Raw genomic sequence first — 17,414 nt, 5'->3', positions numbered from 1 at the left:
TGACGAAGATTCCTGTGCGGAATTGAAACGTTGGTCCACCAATAAACCTTTCAAAGATCTAATGCTTTACTCAGTCTGATTGATTATGGAGTGCTGTCCACTATGAAGATGTATATATATATATATATATATATATATATATATATATATATATATATATATATATATATATATATATATATATATATATATATATATATATATATATATATATATATATATCAATAATCTTCTGACCAGCACTCCCTTTAAAAGCTTAATAATTTTATTGTCATTCTGTAATATCCGACATTTCGGTCCACATTTGGACCTTTTTCAAGGACCTTGAAAAAGGTCCAAATGTGGACCGAAACGTTGGATATTACAGAATGACAATAAAATTATTAAGCTTTTAAAAACTCACCCAGCTAACACCCACCGCCCCCACTTTACAGGTGTACAAATTAACAGCAATTTCTTTAGTGTGACTAGATTTCATAACAGATGCAATCTGAAAGACAAAATATAGAATATAATACACTAGGTGCTAAAAGGTTATAATATATATTTGTATACAAAAAGTGCTGAATAATATATGTTAAAATCTCATAAAATTCTCTTAAAAAGATTCTTTATGTTAAATATAAAAGCAAAAATGGTGATGAACTGTATGCAGAGAATATTTACTACAGGTAGAGGATCCCTTATCCGGAAACCCAATATCCAGAAAGCTCCGAATTACGGAATGGCTGTCTCCCATAGACACCATTTTATCCAAATAATCCAAATTTTTATGATTCCCTTTTCTCTGTAATAATAAAACAGTAGCTTGTACTTGATCCCAACTAAGATATAATTAATCCTTATTGGCATCAAAACCAGCTTTTGGGTTTATTTAATGTTTAAATGAATTTCTAGTAGACTTAAGGCATGAAGACCCAAATTACAGAAAGATCCATTATCCAGAAAACCCCAGGTCCCGAGCATTCTGGATAACAGGTCCCATACCTGTACTGAAATTGCTGTTAATTTGTACACCTGTAAAGTGGGTGTGTTCGGGCGGTGGGTGTTAGCTGGGTGAGTTTTTAAAAGCTCACCCAACTCTCAATTCCGCACAGGAATCTTCGTCAGGGTGAGACCCTGACGAAGATTCCTGTGCGGAATTGAAACGTTGGTCCACCAATAAACCTTTCAAAGATCTAATGCTTTACTCAGTCTGATTGATTATGGAGTGCTGTCCACTATGAAGATGTATATATATATATATATATATATATATATATATATATATATATATATATATATATATATATATATATATATATATATATATATATATATATATATATATCAATAATCTTCTGACCAGCACTCCCTTTAAAAGCTTAATAATTTTATTGTCATTCTGTAATATCCGACATTTCGGTCCACATTTGGACCTTTTTCAAGGACCTTGAAAAAGGTCCAAATGTGGACCGAAACGTTGGATATTACAGAATGACAATAAAATTATTAAGCTTTTAAAAACTCACCCAGCTAACACCCACCGCCCGAACACACCCACTTTACAGGTGTACAAATTAACAGCAATTTCTTTAGTGTGACTAGATTTCATAACAGATGCAATCTGAAAGACAAAATATAGAATATAATACACTAGGTGCTAAAAGGTTATAATATATATTTGTATACAAAAAGTGCTGAATAATATATGTTAAAATCTCATAAAATTCTCTTAAAAAGATTCTTTATGTTAAATATAAAAGCAAAAATGGTGATGAACTGTATGCAGAGAATATTTACTACAGGTAGAGGATCCCTTATCCGGAAACCCAATATCCAGAAAGCTCCGAATTACGGAATGGCTGTCTCCCATGGACTCCATTTTATCCAAATAATCCAAATTTTTATGATTTCCTTTTTCTCTGTAATAATAAAACAGTAGCTTGTACTTGATCCCAACTAAGATATAATTAATCCTTATTGGCATCAAAACCAGCTTTTGGGTTTATTTAATGTTTAAATGAATTTCTAGTAGACTTAAGGCATGAAGACCCAAATTACAGAAAGATCCATTATCCAGAAAACCCCAGGTCCCGAGCATTCTGGATAACAGGTCCCATACCTGTACTGATTCTTATTGATGTTTAAGTTAAACCTGAGTGTGTTATCTCTTATCCAAAAAAGGGGAAAAGGAACAATATTAATTTAAACCACGAGGAGCTACAGTATCCAATGTTCTAATCCAGTAAACCTCTTTCTGTAGTAGCAACCGATCCCAATCACCACCTCTGTTAGGTTTGGGTACTACTGTAAGTCTATGCCCATAAATTTTAGGGTGGGAAGGCCGTGTCCCTTTGAAAGGAAATGCTTGGGTAATGGTAGATCAGATTTTCCTATTTCAATGGCCCTCTTAATTGAAGATCTATGATTACCCATTCTCTCACGTAGAGTATTTTGGGTCTTTCCAACATATGTTAAGCCACAAGGGCATGTTATAATATAAATCACGTGGGTTGTTGTGCATGTAATATGTAATGCGATGATTAATATGTATTTCCAGTCTGGGGGTGTCTAAATAATGCCCTGATGTCATCTGTCTACATGTAGTGCAACCTGCACACTTATAACACCCCTTCTTCAACTCCGTAAGAATGCCACTTTGTGAAATGTGAATATAACACTGAACAGGATCCGTTTTCATGAGTAAATTTCGTAGATTAGAACCACGTTTGTATCCCCATAAAGGTCATAAATTAGCATTAGATACAGTGTATGTATATATATATATATATATATATATATATATATATATATATATATATATATATATATATATATATATATATATATATATATATATATATATATATATATATATATACACACTGTATCTAATGCTAATTTATGTAACTCAGTATAGCACTACACCACCATGACATGACTTTTGGGTGACTGAGCAAGACAGATAAATCCTGCATGCTTTGCACAGTAGACGAATATCACTTAATTTTATTTGGGGAGTCAGTGTTTTATGTGGGGGGCCATGATGGCAGATGCAAGTGTCCAAACAATTTGTCCCCTTTACGCGTTAGTTCTTGTTCTTATGTCCTAAAAATTTTTCAATTTTTTAACTGATTGATTCATTATTGTTGGAGGTTCTCACATCTCTCTTTTGAAATGTTGTCTTGGACTTACACCCTGGGACTGGGGTAAATTGTGAGTATATCCTCCACGATTAACTTAATATTTGTTTTTGAATTATTAATTATTTTGGAGTAGTACCTATTCATATATATATATATGAATAGGTACTACTCCAAAATAATTAATAATTCAAAAACAAATATTAAGTTAATATATATATATATATATTTGGCATTGGCACAAACCCTATCATTACCCATTTATGATTGCCCAAGCTTTCATGCTCAGACAAAGATAACGGAAACCCTGCGAGTTTATAAATCATGCAGGCTTTAGTACCAAAAAAAGCTTGGCAATCTTCATAAATTTGCCTAAACTGGCTTTTGTAACAAAGAAAAACTTTGACACCTAAAATCTGCCATAGTTTTTCTTCATTCCAAAAGCCAGTTCGCTACTAGTTTTTTTATCTAGTATAGGTAAATCTAAAAACAACTGGACTTTCTGAGTAATTAATGAAGACGTTTCACTACTCAGCTTCTTCAGTTCAACTGACTGGTGTGGGAAGTTCTCGGCATATAAACACTCACAATGGCACATTGTAACTCTTCAAAGAGGTGATATCTGAAGAAATTCACAGACAAATTGATTCTGTGTAGTTATTGTGATAGGATTATCCAATGTGTCATGCAACTCCTTGACGTTTTAAATATTTGTTCGCACTAAGAACGTTCGTTGTTGCTCCGTTCGTTTTGGCATCTAAGGACATATGCTTAACATCGTGTAAAACAATTTATTAAACTAATTTAAAAGTTTAAAATTTCACTCACAAAACTTTCTTGAGGTATGCACATATAAAGAGTCAATTCAAGGTCCTCCCAGCTCCACCACGATTTGTTCCGCTGTATGAAGTTGTTAATTTGCCGGCATAGTCAGCGTGCGGTGTTTGGGCCCCCTTGGATGACGTCACAGCCGACGCGTTTCGTCTCAGACAGACTTTCTCAAGGCTTCAGAAATTTCTCTGCGCAAGTGCGCCTTTTGTTCTTTTCGTTGTCGTAGCAACGGCTACGACGTACTTCCTGTTACCGATCGTAGCGGTTGTCCTAGCAACCCGTTTTATTTTGTGCACTGAATTTAAAAATATATACATTTTACAAAGCATTGTCCATTTCTTACATATACATCTGTTACATTTCAAACTTCCTAAAATTACCAATAAACTTTAAAATCTTTTGTATTATATTGCCCATTTCCTATTAATAGTATACACACTTCTCAAATTTCCTTTCTCATTACCCAATTTTGATTACAGGAAGGCCCTTAAATTAATATCTATTTTTAATCCCTTAGGTATATATGATTCCACCCTATAAATCCATTTACTCTCATTTTGCAATGTTTTTTTTGTTAAATCACCTCCTCTCCATTGGTTTTTTATTACCTCTATACCCCAGTACATTAAACCTGCGGGGTTCATTTTGTGATGTTCTTTGAAGTGTTTGGATACACTGTGGTTTTCTTTCCCTTTTTTAATATTGTTTACATGTTCCCTAACGCGTTCCCTTAATTCTCTATTTGTTTTGCCTATATATTGTAGTCCACATGGACATTGTAGACAATATATAACATTTTTCGTTCTACAGTTAATGTTATGTTCAATTTTAAATTCTCTTTTGTTTATTGTTGAGTTAAAAGTTTTTTTCTTTATACCATATTTACAGGCTTTGCAAAGGGAACAAGGGTAGAAACCTGCCCATGTACATTCTTTTATTTTATTTTTGGTTTTCTCGGTCTCACAGTAATTTTTCACCAATTTTTTTTGTAAGTTATTGGCACGTTTAAATACTACTTTTGGTTGATCTGGGATGGAATTCATCAGATCGGCATCACATTTTAGTATACCCCAATGTTTTTTTATAATCTTTTGGACTTCGCTTGCCAGGGGATTGTAGGTTGTTGAAAATATTATTTCTGGTTCATCTTTCCCTTTCGGTACTCTTTCCTTTAGGAGATCATTTCTCTCCATATTGTTAACTTTTTCTCTTGATTTCTGTATAATATTTTCTTTATATCCCCTTTCTTTAAATCTTTTACTCATAAAGTCTAGTTGTTTATTCATTTCTCCTTTTTCACTACAATTTTTCTTTATCCTACACATCTGACTGTAGGGGATACTATTAATCCATTGTGGATGATGGTTACTACTCGGTAGTACATAATTATTCGCATCTACACTTTTAAAATATGTTTTAAATTGTATTTGGGAGTTTTTTTGATATATTTCTAAGTCTAAAAATTTTATTTTTTCTGAACTATATGACAAAGTGAGTTCCAAATTCAGGTCGTTTTGGTTTAGGGATTTAACAAAGTCTCTTAGTGTTTTTTCTGAACCCCTCCAGACCAGCACAATATCATCGATGTAGCGACGCCATAGGACAAGGTCCGCACCTTTTTGCAATAAGGGGGTTATGGTCCGTTCCTCCCAATATCCTAGATGTACATTTGCATAACTAGGTGCGAACCTTGTTCCCATGGCAGTCCCACAGGTTTGGAGATAGTATTTATCTTGAAACTAGAAGGAATTGTGTTCTAATATGAATTCAATTCCCTTAAGTATAAACTCTTTCTGAATATTAGGTATTGCTGGGTCTTTTTCCAAAAAATGTGCTGTCGCTTTTATTCCTTGGGTATGTCTTATTGAAGTGTATAAAGATTTAACATCCAATGTGGCCATCAACATTCCAGATTCCCATTGCAGGCTTTGGAGATTTTTTATAACTTCTGTTGAATCTCTTAAGTAAGCTGGAAGGGAGATTACATATTTTTGTAACATTCTATCAATGTATTGGGATAGGTTACTTGTAGGTGACCCTATCCCAGATATAATTGGTCTCCCTGGGGGATTTACAGGGTCTTTATGGATTTTTGGGAGGCAATAGAAGACTGGGATCACTGGATGTTCAATCTTTAAGTATTTCCATTCTGTTTCATTTAGTATCTCCTTTCTTCTAGCTTCAGCTAGCATATCATGTAATTTCTTGTTAAATATTTCCATGGGATTTGATTTCAATTCTTTGTAAGTTTTTTTATCTTCTATTAGAATTTTACACATCTCAAGATATTTCTGTTTATCCATCACAACTATCCCCCCTCCCTTATCTGCAGCTTTTATTACTAGATTTTCTTCACTTTCTAATGTTTTTAGTGCTTCTTTTTCTTTTTTTGTAAGGTTTGAATGGGTGTACTTTGTATTTTTTTCTTTATAATTTTCTTGGGCTTTTTCCAAATCTTTCTTTATGCACTCTTCGTACATTTTTATATAGTTTCCTTTGTCGTTCAGGGGTATATATTCCGATTTTTTCTTTAGTGAAGTGTGTGTGAAAGGGTCATCTGTTAAACTTGTGTAAGATATGTGATTTGGTTCCAAATAATTATTTCTGGCAAACGCTTTTTTAAGCATAATTTTTCGAATAAATTTTTCTGTGTCTATATACATCTAAAATGTGTTTGGTTTATTTGTTGGTGCAAAAGTGAGACCCTTTCTTAAAACTTTTTCTTCATCTTGGGTGAGTGTTCTGCTACTTAGGTTGTATATCCCATTGTGTGTTGTTTTGTGTTTTTGTCCTGCTTGTGTGCCCCTTTTTGTGAAAAGTGCTCTCTTTTTTGTGTCACCTCTACTTTCTTTGTGTTCCACGTTTTTGTTGGACTGTAGTGTTTCCAGTGGGTGTTGTTTGTTTGTATCGCTCCCCTCTTTTGTGTTGATGTGAAATTTTTCTCCCAATGTTTGTCTCTGTGTGGTGCTCTGTATCCTTTCTCTAAAAAATGATCCTTTTGTTGTTGTTTCTGTTTAGAATTACTGTGTAATTTATCCATATTCTCCCCTGATTTATAGTGTGTTTCTTTCTCTCTATTGTAAAACTTGTATGATGTATTTTAAAATTGGTGAAAAATTACTGTGAGACCGAGAAAACCAAAAATAAAATAAAAGAATGTACATGGGCAGGTTTCTACCCTTGTTCCCTTTGCAAAGCCTGTAAGTATGGTATAAAGAAAAAAACTTTTAACTCAACAGTAAACAAAAGAGAATTTAAAATTGAACATAACATTAACTGTAGAACGAAAAATGTTATATATTGTCTACAATGTCCATGTGGACTACAATATATAGGCAAAACAAATAGAGAATTAAGGGAACGCGTTAGGGAACATGTAAACAATATTAAAAAAGGGAAAGAAAACCACAGTGTATCCAAACACTTCAAAGAACATCACAAAATGAACCCCGCAGGTTTAATGTACTGGGGTATAGAGGTAATAAAAAACCAATGGAGAGGAGGTGATTTAACAAAAAAAAACATTGCAAAATGAGAGTAAATGGATTTATAGGGTGGAATCATATATACCTAAGGGATTAAATATAGATATTAATTTAAGGGCCTTCCTATAATCAAAATTGGGTAATGAGAAAAGAAATTTGAGAAGTGTGTATACTATTAATAGGAAATGGGCAATATAATACAAAAGATTTTAAAGTTTATTGGTAATTTTAGGAAGTTTGAAATGTAACAGATGTATATGTAAGAAATGGACAATGCTTTGTAAAATGTATATATTTTTAAATTCAGTGCACAAAATAAAACGGGTTGCTAGGACAACCGCTACGATCGGTAACAGGAAGTACGTCGTAGCCGTTGCTACGACAACGAAAAGAACAAAAGGCGCACCTGCGCAGAGAAATTTCTGAAGTCTTGAGAAAGTCTGTCTGAGACGAAACGCGTCGGCTGTGACGTCATCCAAAACACCCAAACACCGCACGCTGACTATGCTGGCAAATTAACAACTTCATACAGCGGAACAAATCGTGGTGGAGCTGGGAGGACCTTGAATTGACTCTTTATATGTGCATACCTCAAGAAAGTTTTGTGAGTGAAATTTTAAACTTTTAAATTCGTTTAATAAATTGTTTTACACGATGTTAAGCATATGTCCTTAGATGCCAAAACGAACGGAGCAACAACGAACGTTCTTAGTGCGAACAAATATTTAAAATGTCTGTGAGTATATTCGTACAGTATGTCAAACACAGGCGGTGAATTATTTACACTCTGGTGAACGGTTGCAGGGTGATTAAACCGCACAGGTGGAGAGACACGGTCTTACTTTTAATAGCCACAGGGGTGTTATATACCTAACAAAGAAATACTACACTATATATTTTTTCTTCTTTCCCCGAGCTTTTAGCGCTGGTTTATCTACCTTTTATTCCTACTATATATCCGAAGGAGAACGGATTTCCTAACCGGCAGAGGGGCGTGAACCACAGAACTTGGATAAACAATTTTTCTATGCAACTCCTTGAAACAGGTATTACTTGTGAGAGTTGCATGAATGGATGCGTGAAGTGTTCTGAAACCGCCGGGGTACAGATATTAGAACAGCATTGTATGTAGCAGACAGGTGGTGTCGAAGGCCCCCGCCTCTGTTCAGGGATGGTTTCTCCACATTGACATGAATTGCCTGTTTCACGCCTCGTTCAAACCAGCGGTCTTCTTTATCCAAGATTTGGACCTTGCTATCTTTAAAGGAGTGTCACTTATCTTTTAGGTGTAGAAAGACAGCTGAGTTTTGCCCTGTAGAGTTTGCCCTCCTATGCTGAGCCATTCGCTTGGAGAGCAGTTGTTTTGACTCCCCAATGTATAGATCTGTCCTCACTACACTAGACTCGGTATACTACATTGCTTTGTTTTTCTTTTGGTGTTTGATCCTTTGGGTGTACCAGTTTTTGTCTCAGTGTGTTGCTAGGTTTGAAAAACACAGGGACGTGGTAATTGTTGAAAATCGTCCTGAGTTTCTCTGACACTCCAGCTACATATGGGATGACTATGTTTCGCCTACTATGTGTCTCTGGGTGGTTATTTCTATTGGTGTTCCTGTTGGGCTTGGTTGCTGCTGTTTTGACAAAGGCCCAGTCTGGGTAGCCACATACTTTCAAAGCTCCTCTGAGATGTTTTTGCTCTTTGTCTTTGGACTCTGTATCAGTTGCCACACATTCCGCCCTGTGGTGCAGAGTTCTAATGACACCTAGTTTGTGTGAATCAAACAACAGATATTGATCCGTATGAGTGGGTTTCCTGTATACTTCCGTCTTCAAGTTACCCCCCTCTTGTTTTTTTTGGTATTTACTCAAAGACAGCAGGTATTGTCCCCAACTGTCTCAGGTTCCCTCAAACTAGCCTATTGGGTTTACTTAATGTTTACATGATTTTCTAGTAGACTAAATGTATGAAGATCCATATTACAGAAAGATCCCTAATCCTGAAAACCCCAGGTCTCAAGCATTTTGGATTACAGGTCCTCCTGTATTATATTTTATCACTTGCATTCCCTTTGTTGTACAGTATACCTGTGAAATCCTTGATCTATATATGGAGCTAAATATATTACCAGCACAGAAACCATAGAAAACTATCACAGCTCAATGAGCCTCTGTAGAAGTGAGGAATATATTAATGACCTTCTGGAACATTTGCTGCCCACTTTGAAACTCAGCAGCCGCCACTGTGTCATTTGAGAATCATTTATCTTCCAGATGAAATTTAAATGAGAAATATGATGTATGCAGAAACACCAACTGAGATTTCTGCATAAAGGCATGGTTAATAGCATCATATTTTATTGGTTCAATCTGGCGCCTGTGTATTAATAAGGGCATATGTCTGTGCCAACTCTGACAGCACTATCTCGAGAAGAGAACTCAAGCAGCTCAGTGTGTAGTGGAGATTCTAGATAAATCAGGGATAATGTATGCTACAGGAAAGTTGGCAATTTATACTTGTGTACAATGGTTCTGGTTGACATTTTATATTTTCACTGTAATATTAAATGCCATTTTATATCAGTTATCTGAGTCATCAGCAAAGTAAATCTATGTGCAGATTTATGTGACTTTTATTTTGTATACCAAAGACCTGAAATACTTTATCATTCAACAAAGGGTTTTCATATTGATATAGAGGACTTTGGTTGTCAAAAAGTAGTGAAGTGTCATGTATTTCTGATTATAAACAACATATACTTTCTAAAAGTAGTCCCTAATGATATATAGTGGTTAGGCTTGGACTATATCTGTATTTTTTTTAATTCATTGTTGGTATACTTACTGCTTATGGGGTCTTTACTGTTACAGTTTTCTTTACAGATGTTTAAGGCTAGGGTATTACAGGTATGGGATGTCTTATCCAGAACACTCAGCACCTGGGGGCAAATTTACTTACCTTCGAAGTTGCTCCAGCGTTGGCTTTGCCGCACTTCGCAGGCGTAGATATGCCAGGGCTGTGCAAATTCATGAAGATCCGAAGTTACGCACACGTTACAGATCGTTTGCGAAGTTGCGCTTGCGATGTTATGATCAGCAGTTCGAATTTACGTCATCGATCTGAAATTTGCATACGGCGTTCAGTTAAAGTACAATGTATATGCAGCGGAAAACACATCACACTACACAAGGCCAGGAAACCTTAATAAATGTATTCTAATGCCCTATACATGTGCATAGTTTAGGTGCCATATGTTATCAAATGTAGGGGGGAGGGGGGGAGGAGGGTACCCTAAAAAAAATTTAATCTTTTTCAGCCTATCACCCTATAAAAAGTAAAAGACCCCAGCGTTTTTTTGTGACTTGTGAACCATCCCTATCTGCTCTATTGTACTTCGCCTGGTCTGAGGTGACGAAGTAAAGTCTAGCGCAAGAGGTAACGTGCACGAAAATCCACAAGTTAGTGAATTAGCGTAGTTACATCCCTTCGCCATAACGCAACTTCGCCTAGCGTGAGGGTGCGAAGTAGCAATAGAGTAGTAGATAGTGGCAAAATGACGTCACGCTGGCAAATTTTCGCTAGCGTTAGCCACTTCGTCCCTTTAGTAAATTTGCCCCCTGGAATTTTCGAGATAAGGATCTTTCCATTCAAAACTTCAAAATTGCATAATGAAAGTACTTAATCGGTCAAGGAATACCTGGATCTCCTTGATTTCTCCTGATACCCTGAATCTTTCTGCTCGCTCTACTTCCAAAACCTGGCAGGTCACTTCCCCTTTGAATCGTTCGTCAGAAAGCTCAGTTGTTAAATCTGTGATCTGCAACAATTATAGGTAAGAAGGTCAATTCTTTGTGATTTTTTTTAAATTCAAACATTTTGGCAAGGATTTATAACTTATACAATAAGGGGCCTTTTTACTTAGCTCGAGTAAAGGAATGAATAAATTAACCCTCGATATTCGACCTTAAGTAAATTTGCCCCTAAATATCAGTTGGAATGTTTCAAAAGTTCAAGGTAACACTAAAAACTTAAAAGTTAATTATAATTATTTTTCCAACACTGGAATTCAGGTTTTATAATCATATACTTTTTTGAAGAAATGTTAAAATAGTCATTGAGTGGCTTAGTCAATAAGTGGCTGATACACATTTTTGGTGCATTTGCCTGCTTTGTTCAGTTTATACCAATGTAGAATGCAGACACACCTGAACTATAGATTTTATCCATGTGAGGGGTAAGTTATATCACATGGTAGAAAGTGAGTCACACTCGCACACCTGGTAAACAGCTGAAAAGAAATTGATAACCTCACAACCAACATGGAATAAAGAAGTGAATCACAGAGGTAGTACAGGCAGGGCAAGTCCTTGCTAATTTATTGCGAGGTGCAACATTTCAGAGTAAGACTCCTTTGTCAAGCATGCTTGCCCTGCCTGCACTACCCCTGTGTGCCAGTGATTTGCTTCTTTATTCCATGTAAGCTGTATCACTCCATAAGGGGCATCATTTTCCCCACTAGATTCATAGTAGCACACACAGTTGGTACTGTAATGGAAAAAAGGCTCATCTTTAACATTTCTAGGTCTGTGTTGGAAGCCAGTTTTATCTGCATCTACATGTGTGTGGGGAGAATATGAATATTATGCTCTTCAGGGCTGGAAACAAGGGTAGGCAAAAGAGGTGCATGCCTAGGGTGCAATAACAGAGGGTGCCAGGCATAAACCTCTTCTCTCACCTACCCCTAGCCTTGGCATGCAAGCACTCACTCACATGTGTGCCGGGGAGGTGGCAGGAGGGGCAAAGTGGTCTGCAAGGCTGCCTAGGGCACCCAGCCAGCTTGGCCCACCACTGATGTTGTTTAAAAGACACTCCAGATTACACACACAATAAAACATTTGTATATATAGTTTGATAAAATAATGAATGCATACAACTTGCAAAAAACAACTAATGAGAAATTAGTTAGAAACAACTTAGAAAATTAAAACAGATATCTCTGAGTAGTTGCACTGTTAGTAAATCAGCTCCACTGTCTGTTAATATCTAGCACTCACGTCTATTCATGTATATTCTTCATAGACTCCTTTAGACCCGAAACAGACATTCAGAAGTCTATGGAGGTGACCTACCCCAAGGTATTGTAGATTAACTTGAAAAAAAATGACATTAGTGCTAAGAAGGTTGGTTTCAATCAGGCCTGGTGGCTTTGTGATCAAACCAATTCCCAGGAATTTTAGTTATAAGTGAATAAATACATATTGCTAAAAATGACCATTTGTAAATTAAAGATAGTTCAGTTACATAGACAATATAGAAATTAAATCTAAATCTTAAACAAAGTAGCATCCAATTTAATGATTTCAAGTTTTAAATGTTTTAGCAATATTATTAATCAATCATGGGTCAAATAATGGTTCTGAATAAACAACAAGGAGGAAAAGAGCAATTTAGTCAACCAATAGGTTTGTATTGGCTGCCACGGCCAAGGTTTGCCTGACAAGTGAGCATAGCATTGATTTTATTGATAACACATACATCTTGTCAAATACAAGTTAATGCAGTCAGATTCCAAACTAGCAACTTTGGCTTTCAAACAACATTATGGGGCAGATTTATCAAAGGTTGAGATGAATTTTCAAATAAAAAAAATTTGAATTTCGAATAGGGAATAGTCCAATTCGATTCGAATTTGAAAAAAAATTGAAATTTCAAATATCGAAATTTATCATGTACCGTCTCTTTAAAAATTCAACTTTGACCATTCGCCATCTAAAACCTGCTGAATTGCTGTTTTAGCCTATGGGGGACCTCCTATTTGGAGTCAGTTGGTGGACTTTGAAAAATCAAAGGGTTTTTTTTGGAAAAACTTTGATTCGAATTTGATCTAATGCACTATTACTTTGATTGGTACGATTCGAATTTGGACGAATACGGATCTATTCAATCAAAAACTGACCTATTCAGCCAAAAAAAACTTTGACTTAATTTCGGTTGGTCTTTTTGAATTCAAATTTTTTCAAATTTTTTCAAATTCGACCCTTTATAAATATGCCCCTAAAAGTAATTTCAAACTAACTGTCATTGATGAAATGACAAGTTACCTGAGATAACCCATTCCCTCTGAAACCTCCAACCATTATTTCAACACAAAGAATCAAGATAAAAGCATCAAATAAATCTTTGTTAGTCTGATGCTAAGGAAAAAACAACTGTTTGAAATACTTCTTTCAGATGACACTAATGGTTTATGTTTGCAGCATAGATCATATATTCTGCTTTAAACTCCTGAACATTTTAAATCTGTGACATTACAATAGGTCACTGCTGGAGATTTGCTTGTATGTATTGCCAGAAGAAATTCAAATGCTATGATAAGGCTGATTCCAGTGGGATAAAGTAATCAATTTTCTAATACATACAAGAGTTAAATATAAAATCAAAGCACATCTAGAAAATGTGTGTTGAAATAAAAATCTAAATGAAAATTAGATTCACGTAAAATGTTTCATGTTCATTTTAAGGGGACAGATATTATTGATGGTAAAAAAAAAATTATTTGCACTAGTAGAAAGGAGAGGTTAGTTTAGCAGTTTCCTAAAAGATTGCACTGGCAGACAAACTATTAAGTTTTAAGAAAGGATGGAAAACAAATGGAAAACACACACTTACTGTACTTATTATTATACTACATTAATCCAGGGATTGTTAAAGCAACCGGTAAGAGAAAGAATTCTAAGTGAGAGACCCCCAACATGGATTAGTAGTACAATGCAAATATGACCAATTTTATTACAAGGAATTAATTATGTTTCTTTGGTGGTGCCTGAATATCTACAGAAGAATATATGTTTGATATTCACAGTGCACGATTGCAATAAGTACATTCATAGTCATAGAGTATTAAAGAGCTCTAGCTTTAGGGTATGTGCAAACATGTAGGTTACATATGGTTTGTTTCTCTATTGGTCCCTGTCCATCAGATGGATGGTGAATGTTGAAAGTTGCTTGTTTATTGGGTTGCTGATAATTGTATCAGTGTCATTCATGATTCATCTGTGAGCATAACCATTTACCCATGGATGATTAGCATCAGTATCTAGTCACAATCAGAAGAATGCTCTATCATCCAGCCACTGAGCACAAACATAGTTACATAGTTAAGTTGGGTTGAAGAAAGACCATAAAGCTCAATCCCTTCAAACAGACCCCAGTGAACATATATAAACACATTTATACAGACCTATCTATACACTCACATATATAACTATATAAAACAATATCTATACTAACTAAAAGTAGATCTAATAATAGCCTTTGATATTATGCTTGCTCAAAAATCATCCAGCCACTCTTGAAGGCATTAATAGAATCTGGCATCACAACATTAACTGGCAGGGCATTCCACAACCTCACTCTCATCACCATTAAAAACCACATACGCTTCTTCAAATGAAAGTTCCATTTCTCTATCTATCTCTATCTAAAGGGATGGCCTCTGGTACATTAACATTTCTGAGGGAAAAAGATCTCCCACTATATGTCTATAATGTTCTCTAATGTTTTTGTAAAGAGTAATAATGTCCCATAACAAGTGCATTTTCTCCAGAAAAAACACTAACCTTGTTATTTGTGTATTAAATCTTCCATCCCTGCAACCAGTTTAGTTTCACGTCTCTGCAATCTAACCAGTTCTTTAATAGTCATCTTAAAGGAAAACAATATCCTCAGTATGAATACTTATACATCATATTAAGTTGCATATTGAATTATCTTACCAAACTGGAATATACATTTATGTATTCATATATTTATGTTTTCACTTGAGCCCCATTATATATATATATATAAATATATATATCTATATATATATCTATATATATATATCTATATCTATATCTATAGATATAGATATAGATATATATATATATATATATATATATATATATATATATATATATATATATATATATATATATATATATATATATATTCTATGTGCTACCTCAGAGATCCCCAAGCAGAAAAACTGCAGCTCTAACTGTAACAGGAAGAAAAAAGCAAAAGACAGAACTTTGTTAAGTAGTTCATGAGACCTAACATGTATGATTTGTTTGGTTTGTTTGTGTGCACTGTAAATTGTAGGATCCCAGGATTTATTTTTTTTAAAATGACAATTTTCTATTTATTTAGATCTCTTTGCAAAGTGGCAGCATCCTGTGTAGTTTTGCATAATTTATTATCAACTGAAAAACAGAACACCTCCAGGTCATTAGGACCAAAGACAGACCTGTGCGGTATTCTGTTAACAGCACTGGTCCAATTAGAAAATGTTTAATTTACTACCACTCTCTGTAATCTATACTTCAGCCACTTCTCTATCCAAGTACACTTATTTTGTTCCAGGCCAATATTCCTTTATATAATGTGTAACCATTTGTATGATCTAAGTAGATCACATCCAATGCTATTCCAGAGTCTAGGTTCCTGCTCACCTCCTCAACCAAGGCAATTAAATAGTTCTAGTACAATTCAATGCCAGGTTATCACCATCTTTAGCTTCCTTAGGGGTTATTTACTACAGGCAGAACCCTTAGAGACCAAAGAGTTCTCCCCTAAGTGCTCATTCAATTAGCAGTTCTGTTCCTTGCCTGTAGTCTGTAACTCATCCCTTGTGAAAAAATATATATCAGATTATACTGTCGAGGGGGTGAAGATTGGCCCTGTCCTTGTTGCCTGCTACAGGTCAAACAGAGCCCTTTTGCATGTGTACTTGTTTAGTACTTACAGTATTCCTTAAAATGTGTAAACCATAAGAAAACACCTCTATAGCAAGTCAATAGTTTGTTTCCCCCATAAACAATCTCTGTGCATACTTTCTAAGATGGTCAATCATTGCACTCATTTGTTCATGACCAGATAACATCACCTTGAAACACTAAAAAGAGCCATTACAAGTCATTTTCCACTTTTCAGCAAATGGGAGAAAAATGCAGTCAGATTGATATGCAACCATTTGCAGAGAGAAGTGAGCTGGAAAAATAGAATGGCAGGAAACAAGGCAATGTAACTAGCAGAACAGATGATCAACTGCAAAAGTTATCAGAAAGCTGTTGGCACACATATTAACAAAGGCTTTACACAGAGACACAGGCCAAGAAAAGTGCTGAATATATGAGCCATGAAGCTACTAAAGGGAAATGCTTTAGTCAAATGATAAAATGTGCAATATCCGAGCGCATAAATAGGGACCACATTCCATATGGGTATAAATTTGACAGTAAACTGCTATACTGTGCCCCATTCACTGGTCTTCCTACACTAGAATGTCCCCCAGAATTATACATTACTTATACAAGCACAATTTCAAGGCAGTCCACCACAAAATGGCAACTTCTAGGTACAAAATTCACATTTTACTCATTGAGGTTCTCTGATGAGATATTGTATATCTAATGATTTTCCTTGCATCTCAAATAGCTCCCAACAAGCAAGTAAGAATTCTGCTCTTTTATTTGCATGATGAAATGGGTTACATATTCATGAAAGTTTCCATAATGAGTCTTTAATTAGGGACTATAAATATAATGTAATACACATCTAGTAACCCCTAGTCTATACAAGATGTCATATAAGCTTTTCAAATCAATTTCAGTATGACAAAGACTATGCACATGAAAATACATACTGGTAAACAAACACAATGTGCATAATTATGCATGCCCATATGAGCATTTATGAGTCACCAAAATTAATGGATACCCATATATATTTTACCTTTAACCAATCTGAGGATCTGGGGATATACCTATGGATTGCCCGACTAGGAAACAATAACACACCTGTGCAGTAACCAATCTAACTTTATAAAAACTGTGGAAAAATGCAAAGTGCAATTACATACAGTATCAATATTAACCCTACCCTGGGGTACCCATGTGGTCTTCCAAGTTCTGACACAGTCTCTTCCCAATACAC

The 17,414-nt window shown here is 35.1% G+C and overlaps 1 pseudogene; it reads right to left on the bottom strand.

The window, feature by feature from the left end:
• The window catches only part of LOC108705073, a 260,667-nt pseudogene that overhangs the window by 125,364 nt on the left and 117,889 nt on the right, over positions 1-17,414 (bottom strand).

The sequence above is a fragment of the Xenopus laevis genome, chromosome 1S, assembly GCF_017654675.1.
Source record: "Xenopus laevis strain J_2021 chromosome 1S, Xenopus_laevis_v10.1, whole genome shotgun sequence".
NCBI classification, from domain to species: Eukaryota; Metazoa; Chordata; class Amphibia; order Anura; family Pipidae; genus Xenopus; species Xenopus laevis.
This window is presented reverse-complemented; position numbering and strand designations above follow the sequence as displayed.